We start from the raw sequence: 12,695 nt of genomic DNA, 5'->3' as shown, positions 1-12,695 counted from the left end.
TGCATCAAATAGATGTTGACAAGAGGTCCAATTGGAAACCCTGACCTAAACAATAAATTAACACAACCCCAACTTTTTGCAGTAATTTGAAAGAATAAAACATCATTGAATGGAAAACTTCTGTGCAATGTGCAATCTCATGGATAACTAGATATTCCATGAACCTCATAACAGCAATTGAAGGGTAAAATATAGTTGGTTTTTGCAGTTCTTTGAAAGAATAAAATGTAGTTATACTAGCTGAAAATATTGGAAAACATGGAAATCATTTATTATTATTATTTAAAATAAACATTTTACAATCTTTGTGATTACGACCTGGGTGTACGTGTGTGAGTGAAGTCTCACATTGATTAATTATGAGAAGAATGAGTAATTAAACTCATACCCATTGGACTTAGATTTTTTGAGTTAAATGTGTCTTTATATATTATATTAACTAGTATGTAACCCGTGCTAATGCATGGAAACATTCAACAATAGTGATGATAAGGTGGTATTACCAAAGCAAGTGAGATAATGATCTTGGCTTTTATGCTGGGTATTATTATCAAGACAATTGATCAAGCTAAAAATAAATAATAATTACATACCTACCTAAATGTCTAATAGTGTGCTGCTGAAGTTATTGTAAGCGAATCAAACATTATATAATTTCTAAAAAGTGATTGTTATAAGCTTTGCTTCCTTCTATTCTATCATTTAGTAAGTTAAAATAACATGCCCTTTACCATCCATATAAAAGACATGTAATGTAGATATAAAAGAGTAATGCCAAGGAGGTGGCAAATTGGAATTTGTGTAGTTAAGAATATTTAAGTGAGTGAGGCGGTTATTTCGGTTTTTGTGTTAGTATTATAATAGTCACTTGGCAAAAAAAAGAAAAAAAAAAGACTCTTGGTGTAAAATTATATGATTAGATATATGATTGTATTTTTTATGGTTTTTTTATATTGGACTCCTTGTTTTTTGCATTGGATGACTCACTTGGAATAAAAAATTTAAACTAAAATGAGGCACGTGGTGCAATTATACTCTAATTGAAATCATATTTGGATTCTAATTGTAACGATTTTGCAAGATGAAATTTAAGATTAAATTGAACAGTATGAGAATGAACCTTAAAAGAGCAAAATTAGGAAATTTATTTTTTAAGATGTCTATGAATGTTTTGCTAGTGTAACTTTCACAAAATTTGTAAGAAGATTTAAACAATTCTTTGTCTCTTCTTCTTCTTTGATTGCAAATTAGGATTACAATTTCAAAAATTCCTAACAACTAATGTAAAATATCAATTAAACAAAAATTTTAACATTAGGATTCCATTCCCTAATATATCCTCAATTATCTTCCATGCAAGCTTACTCTTACTCCCTTCTCTTGAACAATATACCTCATCCCTTGTGCCAGTTTCAAAGTTCTAAACATCAAAATTAAATATTACGTATGTGCCACCAAAATGCAATTAATTAATACTAACTTAAATATTACATATGAACTATTGGCACAATGACTTACGATGAGAAATATACGCCACCAAAACACAAGCAATTAATACTTTTTGTGGGCATGACAGTTTGCTTATGATGAGAACTTTGAGAGACTCACCAAAGGAGCTTTTGATGATCCTTAGTCTGCATCACTCTATTTAACAATATTGCTTAACTTAGAGATCTTTTGTTTGCTGTAATTTCAGTTGGCTCAAAAGAAAAGCTAATGGGTTAGCTCCTGCCTAGGCAACCCTTTTTCCTTAAACCATGTGATGATGTAACACATAGTTCTTTAGTTATAGTCACCATTTGTAGAAAATGTTAGAGGAAATGAGGAATACCAAATTAGAATGTGAAATAAAAACATTTTCATCAGATTTTAAAAAAGTGCTATTTATCTCGCATACAGACTCACCGACAAATTTTAGAAGTTGCATATAACAGCATGTGTAAAAAGAAAGCAAGTTGAACTACAATAGTTCCACTAGGGCAAGGGTAGCTACAATAGAAACAAAGACAAACTTTGATCAAATTTCCATTGCTATAGTACATAAGTTATAGTTGCACTCATGCATATATTGAAAGAGTAATTAAGCCCATGCAATTAAGTGGTTCTTAAGTAAATAAAACTTTAGTAGAGATATTTGGCACTGCAGTCAAACTTAAGTAAAAAAAATGTTCAAAAGTAGCACAACTATAAAACAATTGCCCATCTCTCTGTGATTAACAACTTAAGATGTGTATCTAAGGTGTTAACTTGAACCCTTTTATTGCTGTCCTGTTCTGGCCAGCATGTGCAACGTATCTCCATATCACATATTAAGAAGTGCACATATTTTTAATCTTCATACCAAGATTGAGGTGCTTATCATAGCAAAAAATTATTCCAAGGAAAGCAAAAAATTTGTACTTTATAACATAAACCAAAAGCATTCAAAACAATTCCAACCAGAATATATTTCCACTGTAGAAATTTTATCATCCTCGTGAATAATAAAAAAACGCAGTTAATATTGTTTTCGATAACAATTACATTGAATGCATTAATGACATGGATACTTATGAAAAGTACTTGATGTAGGAGAGGAATATACAAATGAAGAATGGAAGTAAAACTACACAAGAACACTAACTTAACATCTTACAATCTCCTTTTCCCAATTACTACTTTCTAGAGATTTTTATCAGACTCCCTACACCAAGACAGGCTCAAAGAGCCTTAAATCAACATTAACTTAGCCCATCTGTGTAATCCAAAGTAATTAAGAAATTTGAAGTAACAGGCAGCAGAAATTTATTGTATAATTGGTTTATCATGAACCTCCATTGCCCTCCCTAAATTATTAAGATTGAATGTTAAAGTAAATAGTATAAGATTCATCTTGAAAGCTCAGTAATGGTGCCAGAAGAAAATTCCTCCTTGCCCCTTTAGCCATAAAGCTGATAGGGTGATATTCACTGATTCCCTTGTTCAACACAAAGCTAGCAGCAGCCTTATCAAAATCAGTATCTGGTGACTCTGATTTGCAACTGAGCTTCGTGCTTGTACCTGAATTATAATCCACACCACTATACACAAAACAATCCTTGTTGCTTTCCGACTCCAAGGACACCGTTTCAGCCCTTCCATCCAATCCTGCAACCAACCGGAAAACAGAAGATCCACCACTACCAGAAGAGTCTGCAACTGCAAGGTTTTTATCTTTTCCTTGATGCACTACAACCATCCCTGGAAAATCAAATGGTTCTAGCATGACTGATCTGCCAATAGCATCTTTCATTGTTGAAACTTCTGCAGGGGATGAGTAATTTAAGATGAGTCTGAAAGTGGCATGAACAGCAGAATTGGTGCCAGGTGCAGGTAATTTTTCCATTGTGATCGATTGGTTTGAATTGGTTAAGACAAAATTTGTGTCCCCAGACTCTTGGGACAAGGAAACCAGAGAAGTTTTATAAGCAGCAGGGATTGGAGTTATCCAGTCAGAAAGAGAATTGGCTGACCCAGTTTTGATGTCCCAGTCACCACTGGTATGACCTGATAGTAGATAGGGACCATAAAGTATTGCCTGAAGAGAGGAAAACTCAGGCCGGTCATCTGAAGTTCATTGGAAAGACTGTCAGTAATATATCATCCATAATAATTCTTTTGCTAATCATTAAAAGTATGCTCAGGTTCAGTATATGTAGAAACTGGTCAAGTGCATTGACAATACCTTTAATAGCTTCTGTTCTCAAACTAATGGGCAGCTGAAGGGTTATTTTGTCGCCGACCCTCCAATCTCTAGTGACTGATAGGAAGTTTCCTACATCGGGATACGAAAAGTGAAGAAATTATATATATATATATATATATTTAATTACTTTAAATTACTGTTAAGTAAAGAAACTCTGTAGTTTGCACCAAAGATGCCAGAGAGTAGGGCCAAATGACCTTTTGGCAGAAAGATTAAATTGCATTGACCACTTTTTCATTTGAGAAAATAAAAAAAGTATAAAATGAAATACATGATATAGTTGAAAATAAGAATAGTTAAAAAATATGTATAAGGAAAAAAAAAAAAAAAAAAGGACAACTGTAGAAATTTGTTGTTTCCTTCTTTTGAAGAAGAGCTAATAGAGGAGAAATTCACACCTGGAGCTGGTAGGTTTAAACTCTGGTCATTTAGTGATGCTTTCGCTCCATCTGTATGTGTCCAACTAGGTATCCGCAAGTTCAAATTAGATGCTTGGGCTGCTCCCTGCATATCAGATCCAGTATAAAAGCCAGTTATAGCCTTGGATGTAATGATTCCTTTTGACTGGAGATAAGACTAGAGAAAACAAAAAGAAATATTTAATCTCACATCTATTTTATTTAAAAAAGACTACTTCATGCAACTCTTTGTTATACTCAAAACCAATTGTCACTGGTCAGGCTGAATGTTTGTCTCCAAGGCACAGATGCATAAGTGCTGGGAAACGTGGCTGGGTGTCTGTGTGTGTATACATAAAGTTTGCCAGAACTGTCTTTAGATCTAGGTTTAGGTTTTACTCCCACCAAATCGAGCCTTACCTATGGAGGGCATTTACAAAAAAAAAAAAAAAAACAGATATTGTGTGATATAAAAAGGACTCATGTTTATTCTTGGTAATTAGCAATTTGAGTATTCAATGTCTTAGTAAGTGAAGTCCAAAGAAAATATAGTCAGCAGTGACATATTATTACAATAATAAAAGAGCAAACTAACTTCTATTTGGCTTATGAGAAAATCATAACCATAACAGTACCTCCTTCAAAGTAGGTGTCAATGTCACTCGGAGGTAAGGATCCCATGAACTAACAGCATCAACTTCCTGATTGAGCAAAATTCGTCCAGATTTCCAATCAAGTGAGCTTGTTATATACTGTATGATGTAAAGACTAGGAACTTCTCCTTCCTCTTCAAAATATATGGAATCTCCTAACTTTGAGAATGATTCGATTCCTACGGAAGCAACAGGAAGAAAACACTTGTCAAGTGGATAAAGTGCTAAAGAGATACAACATCAATGGTTACCAGGGAACTTTCACCAAAGAGATAAAAGAGTAGAAAACCAGATCAACTTGCTCAGCAGGAAAACTACCATATGAAAAAGCAAAACCACGGATGAAAGAAGTTAAGATTGACACAAATTGAAGAAAAACTCCTTGGACTTCTATTCTTAAATCAATAAGTTCAAAATTGACAATCAATTCACACCTGTACCATAGCAACACCAAAAGGAATGATTTTTTGTTCCCCATCCATGGTAGCCACTGGCCTTGGAAACACCACGACCTTGTGGAAGCATGTAAATCATCACTCCAGGCTCTGTTCCTTTTTGAATGCTTAGCACACCATTTGTCAAGGCACGCTCGTAATAGTCTGCGTATGCCATTTCCTTGGTCCACGTAAACAGGTGGCGCGAGACCTACCAAATCAATAAGACATGGTAATCCATGCATATTCCCAGTTACCATGGTAATATATATCATAAAATTGAGGGCCACACGCAATCACAAATGTGAAATGAGATGCAATTATTTAGATTCATTGCTGCTCATAAATCAACTTTCAACAGAAAAACCAATGAAAATTTTCATCAAGACCCTAGAGGGGGGAAAAAGCATACCTTCAGCATGTTATAAGTTGTGCATCATTCTTCATTCTCTGTCTGTAGAGTGCTTGCCAATCGCTTTGGGTCTGACCTGCCAGGGGCAAGGGATCAAAGTGAAACACAATCAGAAAAGAGTGAAAAATGTTATAATTATGTGATTAAATGATTAAACTCATCATCTCCTAATAGTTTAAACTTTTGGGAGAGTTGGTAATTTAATATGGTATTAGAGCAGAAGGGCTTGGGTTCGATCCCTATCTCCTCCACTCTACCTCCCATTTAAAATCTCACATGTTGGGTCTCACCTATTAAAAAGAAGTTTAAGCCCATATGTGAGGGGGAGTGTTAGAATTATGTGGTTAAATAATTATCCATCATCTCCTAATAGTTTAAGTTTTTGGAAGAATTGGTGATTTACCCAAAAAGAAAAAAAAAAAAAAACCTAGCAAATATCATGTGAACAAATGGACACAAGGTTTCAACTGTTTGTATTTACTCAGTGTAGCATACAGAGATACTCAGGTAAAGGGAAAGAATTGATATATGAATTACTATTATTACCAGAACTCACTAACTGATGTGCCTCCTGTTGCATAGCTGTGAGAAGAGTTAACAATTTCCATAAAGAACGTCCCTATTGCCTGGAAAACCATATTTTTGAACAAGCATTACAAATATTTGGAGATTAGTTCATGACACATTTGTATCATATAACCGCTCAGATAAACAAAAACTAACCCTATATAGCAGTTAAAAGATGAAAATCTTCCAAAAACAGAGGTGCAACTGAATAGGGAAGGTGAAAAGCATATCATGATTAAGCATAGGAGCATAAATGAAGCCAGGCTTTACTGAGTATTACTGTTCCAATGATTTATAATTTAATAAAGAAGTTACCTTATAAAGTGGATCACCAGTGATTTCATACCGCTTTTGAGATCCTATAACAATTGGGATGTGTGTATTGGCATGAAAACCAGCTATGTCATCAGCCTACAAGAAAAAGAAAAAGAAAAATTGTGAAACAATTGTAAGTATGAAAATCAGAATTGAAAACATGGAAACTTGAAAATGAATTAATTCAAGAAAAAGAAAAACCCTGAAAACTTTATATGTAAAGTTACTGTAAAATCAATACCATATTCTGAGAAAAGAAGAATGTAACCGGTAATGCATTGGTAAATTTACCATCCTTTGGCATTTCTTATCAGATATTAAAAGTACTTTTTACATTACCAAATAGGTATAAAGACACAAAATTGGGCACCATACGTGCTACTGATCCAGAAGGAAAACCAACTGTAGGCAAGAAATCACAAAATATTTCTGATTACTGTTGTTCAGCTGCACAAGCCAGGGATGGTTGACTCTATATTGCTATGAAATAAGGTAGAAGTGGAACCAAGGAAAGCTCAGGCAGAAAACCCTCCAATTTCAGTGACACCCTTGATCCTATTAATTGGATATTTGGAGCATACATAAAATTGAATCTACTTATTTTTTTCTTGTTCCTTTTTTATAACCATTAATAAGCTATTGAAAAGAATAGGCTTTTTCCTGTAATAATTAAGAGTTAATAGACAAGTTTAACGGTTTTACGTTAAAATAGAGTACTAAGAAACCACAAGGCAAGCAACAGTAGTACCATTAGAACACAAGGTCACTGATTACTACTCTTAATCTAAATCCTATATCTAACTATTCTTGCATTATGTAAATGATATTTGTATTAGAGATAGCTTTCTCCAAGGTAAAAAAGTCTCGGCTTCCTGATCAGAAATGTTATATGCCAAAACGTAGTAAGAACAACTCCACTAATGACAAATTCAAAGTTCAGAGTGTTCCTAATAGTGTTTCAGACTTTCAGTCCTTTCGGTACAAAAGCAACAGTTTGAAAGGTAGGGAACACTACTTTGTTTCCTCCAAAGGAAAAGTGATTACTTGTCTGTCTAATGTTTACCACAGAGAGAGAGAGAGAGAGAGAGAGAAATCTTTGAAAATCCAAAAAATCAACCTAGAGTCAGTGAACAGAAAATAAGCTTACCTCTACTGCAAGTATTCCTAGAAAGCATGGTTTGTCAAAAAGGTGAGCCAACACCAAATGCTTTGGATCTCCCTGCACATATTAATATGAAAGGCTTACATCAAAACCCACAGTTCACAATGATACGAGTACCTTGCAGACCTACAGTAACAACATTGTGCCAAAAACTTTAGAAAACATAATCAACTAAAACATGTTACCACTTACCACCTTTCAAAGCATATAAGGCCTGCTTCTCATGTAATGATGCTAAATATCCAAAGGCTCAGGATTGTTTGTAATAAAATAAAATAAAACAAAGGCTCAGATTCTATAACAATTGCAATAACAATTGCAAATTCATATGGTTTCATAGATTTTTTAATTAGTACAGAATAAAGGCATAAGGTACATATGATTGAACAAGACTTCTGGAATAGCACACTTAATATAAGTTTCAATTGCTTACCAATCTGGTCACTTCTGCAGATATATATGTCAACCCAGTTCAGGAAACAATTAGTATCACTAGAGTAAATTGAAGTATCAAGGTGAGGAGCTACAGAACCATTTAGATAAGTTCACATACCGTTATGGCGTATAACTTGTAAAGGACATCATTCATGCCACCAGTTTCTTCATTAAGTGACAGATAGTGCCTTTCTAAACTGTGCTTTGATATCACATTCTGAACACGGTTGTAAAAATAATCGACCATCCATGTCACCATTTTTAAAGCTTGAGGATTACCAGCAAATGTATGTTGATCAAGCAGGCCTGCTAAGATCTGTCAAAGTATAGAAGTTCAAAGCTAATTGCATAGCTTGTTGTGGCCAAATAAATCAAATCCATCTTGTAGAACAATTGAAGTAGGATCTACCTTGTGGATAGTGTAATATGGAGCCCAAACAGGTTTTATAGCTTCAAAACGATCAAATTGCTCAGACGGGAGTAATGTCCTTCAAGAAAACAGAACCTGCTAATCAGTATAACCATAGTGACTAAATTTCAAGCCTAAAATTGACTTAAACATCATTACACTTGGTTGAAAGCAGTTTAGAAGACTGATGCTCATGAACAGGGATATAGAGGAACTAAGAACATAAAAAACAATATTGTCTAAACTGTCGAATGAAATGAACTCATATGTGATATTGTATCAGAAAAAGGAAAAAAAATGAAACTAAACAGGGTGACCTGAGTAAAGTGATTTTCAGTGATTGCACTTTTTAGACTTTTTTGGTTTCTTTCTTGAACTTCCTTGCATTTATGGTCATCTAATTATTTTATTCATACAGGAAAGAAAGAGAATCTAAGAAAGACTCAATGGCTTTGCATAGAAAACAAGAATACAACATGATTAAATAAACAGAACAGGAAGTACAGAAGTCATGATTGACAAGATTAAAAAACTAAACTAACCTACAAAATGGCCCCGAAGCTCACAATCTGGTTTCTCCCAGCCCCCATATGCATTGCCAGGTGTTGGCAATCCAGCTGTCTTCCTAAAGCTCCAAACCAAGCTATCCTCATCCAACAGCAATAGGTATTCCAAATTTGTTTGCTGTGCTCTTCCATGCATTGAATTTGAGTCCAATCTCACATCATGCAACGAAATTTCCTTAAGAAAATCTCCAGAAAACTTAAAGCCACCTTGATTTTTCATTTTCCGATACGTCATTGCCCAACTGTATTCATCTTCTTCCCTCAAAACCTTTCTTGGTAGCAAATTAGACCACGCAGAATCATCGGTTGGTATCAAATGGTAGTGTGAAAACATCTCTTCCTTCCATGTTTCATTATTGGATGAAAGGGGCTCATATCGAAGACCATGTGATGACAGTTGAGTAGGAACGTTTGTACACTCCTTACTCATTGCACAACCACATAGCAAAGAGATTAAAAGTACAACTAACATTTCAAAGAACAGAAACCCCTTCATCTTTTTAAACTCGGACTAAAAATACCTCAAACTTTAGTCCAGAAATGACCAAATAAACAATTCGAGTTCAAATATAACTAACGAGAAGTCAATCATACATTTTATCGAATACCCAGAAAGCAAAAACCTTAAATTTGGATGAATTCAACATTAACAAAGTTCAAAACAGAAAAAACCAGACAGTATGAGTTCAAAACCAACTAAAAAGAATCAAAGCATTCACTTTGGACCAAAACCCAGAATAGAAAACCTCTCAATTCAATGAACCCTGTAAGAAAAAACTACACGCTTTTACTTCAAATCCAGCTAAACAGAATGAAAGCTGTCATTTTTATCAATAATCCATAACACAAAAAAAATCCCTGTGAACCACAGAGCAATACAGTCCAAAACACACGTCAAGCTCAAATTCACTCCATAGAAAAGGAATCACAGGCAAATCTTAAATAGTGAAAAAAAAAAAAACACAAGCACATGTGAAACCGGGTATTATACGTACACGCCCACAAAGTGACCGACTAGCCATCAAGGTGAAGTCCAAAGACTTCACTTCAAACTATACCCACAAAAATACCCATCTCGTGCAAGCTAAGAATTGGTTTCTTGTCAAGTAAAAAAGTGAATATATTAACTGAAGCAATACACAAAACCAACTACCCCCAATAATTCAAGACAACTACAAAAAGTATCAGAAAGAGTTTTTCCTTTTTGTATGTACAAAGAAAAAATAGAGACAGATAAGAATCACGGATATGTGTCATTTTCTGCGGTTGTGTGGCTTTGACTGTAAGTGAGAGAGAGAGAGAGAGAGAGAGAGAGCGCGAGTTCGGGATTTTCTACTTTCGAGGGGTGAGAATTTGAAGAAATCGCTGGCAAATTCTACCTGCTTTGCGAGAAATCGAGCCGTTGGATTCTTTATCCTTTTTTTTTTTTTTTTTTTAGTACAGAAGTCATGATTGACAAGATTAAAAAACTAAACTAACCTACAAAATGGCCCCGAAGCTCACAATCTGGTTTCTCCCAGCCCCCATATGCATTGCCAGGTGTTGGCAATCCAGCTGTCTTCCTAAAGCTCCAAACCAAGCTATCCTCATCCAACAGCAATAGGTATTCCAAATTTGTTTGCTGTGCTCTTCCATGCATTGAATTTGAGTCCAATCTCACATCATGCAACGAAATTTCCTTAAGAAAATCTCCAGAAAACTTAAAGCCACCTTGATTTTTCATTTTCCGATACGTCATTGCCCAACTGTATTCATCTTCTTCCCTCAAAACCTTTCTTGGTAGCAAATTAGACCACGCAGAATCATCGGTTGGTATCAAATGGTAGTGTGAAAACATCTCTTCCTTCCATGTTTCATTATTGGATGAAAGGGGCTCATATCGAAGACCATGTGATGACAGTTGAGTAGGAACGTTTGTACACTCCTTACTCATTGCACAACCACATAGCAAAGAGATTAAAAGTACAACTAACATTTCAAAGAACAGAAACCCCTTCATCTTTTTAAACTCGGACTAAAAATACCTCAAACTTTAGTCCAGAAATGACCAAATAAACAATTCGAGTTCAAATATAACTAACGAGAAGTCAATCATACATTTTATCGAATACCCAGAAAGCAAAAACCTTAAATTTGGATGAATTCAACATTAACAAAGTTCAAAACAGAAAAAACCAGACAGTATGAGTTCAAAACCAACTAAAAAGAATCAAAGCATTCACTTTGGACCAAAACCCAGAATAGAAAACCTCTCAATTCAATGAACCCTGTAAGAAAAAACTACACGCTTTTACTTCAAATCCAGCTAAACAGAATGAAAGCTGTCATTTTTATCAATAATCCATAACACAAAAAAAATCCCTGTGAACCACAGAGCAATACAGTCCAAAACACACGTCAAGCTCAAATTCACTCCATAGAAAAGGAATCACAGGCAAATCTTAAATAGTGAAAAAAAAAAAAACACAAGCACATGTGAAACCGGGTATTATACGTACACGCCCACAAAGTGACCGACTAGCCATCAAGGTGAAGTCCAAAGACTTCACTTCAAACTATACCCACAAAAATACCCATCTCGTGCAAGCTAAGAATTGGTTTCTTGTCAAGTAAAAAAGTGAATATATTAACTGAAGCAATACACAAAACCAACTACCCCCAATAATTCAAGACAACTACAAAAAGTATCAGAAAGAGTTTTTCCTTTTTGTATGTACAAAGAAAAAATAGAGACAGATAAGAATCACGGATATGTGTCATTTTCTGCGGTTGTGTGGCTTTGACTGTAAGTGAGAGAGAGAGAGAGAGAGAGAGAGAGCGCGAGTTCGGGATTTTCTACTTTCGAGGGGTGAGAATTTGAAGAAATCGCTGGCAAATTCTACCTGCTTTGCGAGAAATCGAGCCGTTGGATTCTTTATCCTTTTTTTTTTTTTTTTTTTGGAAAAATACTAAATTACTATTTTCTTTTAATTATTAGAGAGACAGTGAATTTTACCTTATACGGCCTCGTTGAAAATACTAAGAAAAGTGTGACATTTGAGTTACAACACTCTTATTTAATTATGAAATTTAAGAAAGCTTATAACACTGTAAAATATCAACGATATTTTTAGAACGCCCTATTTTGACTTATGATGAGTAGGCATAATCTCTTCTTTCTTTCTTTCTTTCTGTTTTTCATTTTATTTTGACTTGTACTATAGTGTTAGCTAGACATCTTAGTTTGTTGTGGGATATTGTCGTACCTGTATAATAACTTTAAAAATTTTACATATTTTAAAGATGATTATATTTCTTTTAAAAAAAATTTAATTAAGTTATTTTGTCATTTTTTCTCAAAACAAAATCAATAGAGTAATATGTTCAAAAGGATAATAATTATAATGATTGCGCGGTATAATTTTTCCCCCCAAATTTTCTTTTCCAAATTAATTATGATGACATTTTTTTTTAACAAGTTAATTTTTTATTCTAAGGAGAGGGGAGGAGAGACGACACGAATATTTATTTGCTAGGTATTTTACTATCAATCCCAATCAATTATCTCACAACAAATCATATCTTAATTAACAAGATTGACTCAGTTGGCTTTAACCTACCCAAAAAAAATTTGAGATATA

General features: G+C 34.3%; 1 pseudogene; it reads right to left on the bottom strand.

Annotated features, from left to right (window-relative positions):
* Positions 1-2,422: 2,422 nt before the first annotated feature.
* On the bottom strand, positions 2,423-11,849 carry LOC112024483 (uncharacterized; annotated as a pseudogene).
* Between the last annotated feature and the right edge of the window lie 846 nt (positions 11,850-12,695).

This window comes from Quercus suber, unplaced genomic scaffold (assembly GCF_002906115.3).
Source record: "Quercus suber isolate HL8 unplaced genomic scaffold, Cork oak 2.0 scaffold_265, whole genome shotgun sequence".
NCBI classification, from domain to species: Eukaryota; Viridiplantae; Streptophyta; class Magnoliopsida; order Fagales; family Fagaceae; genus Quercus; species Quercus suber.
This window is presented reverse-complemented; position numbering and strand designations above follow the sequence as displayed.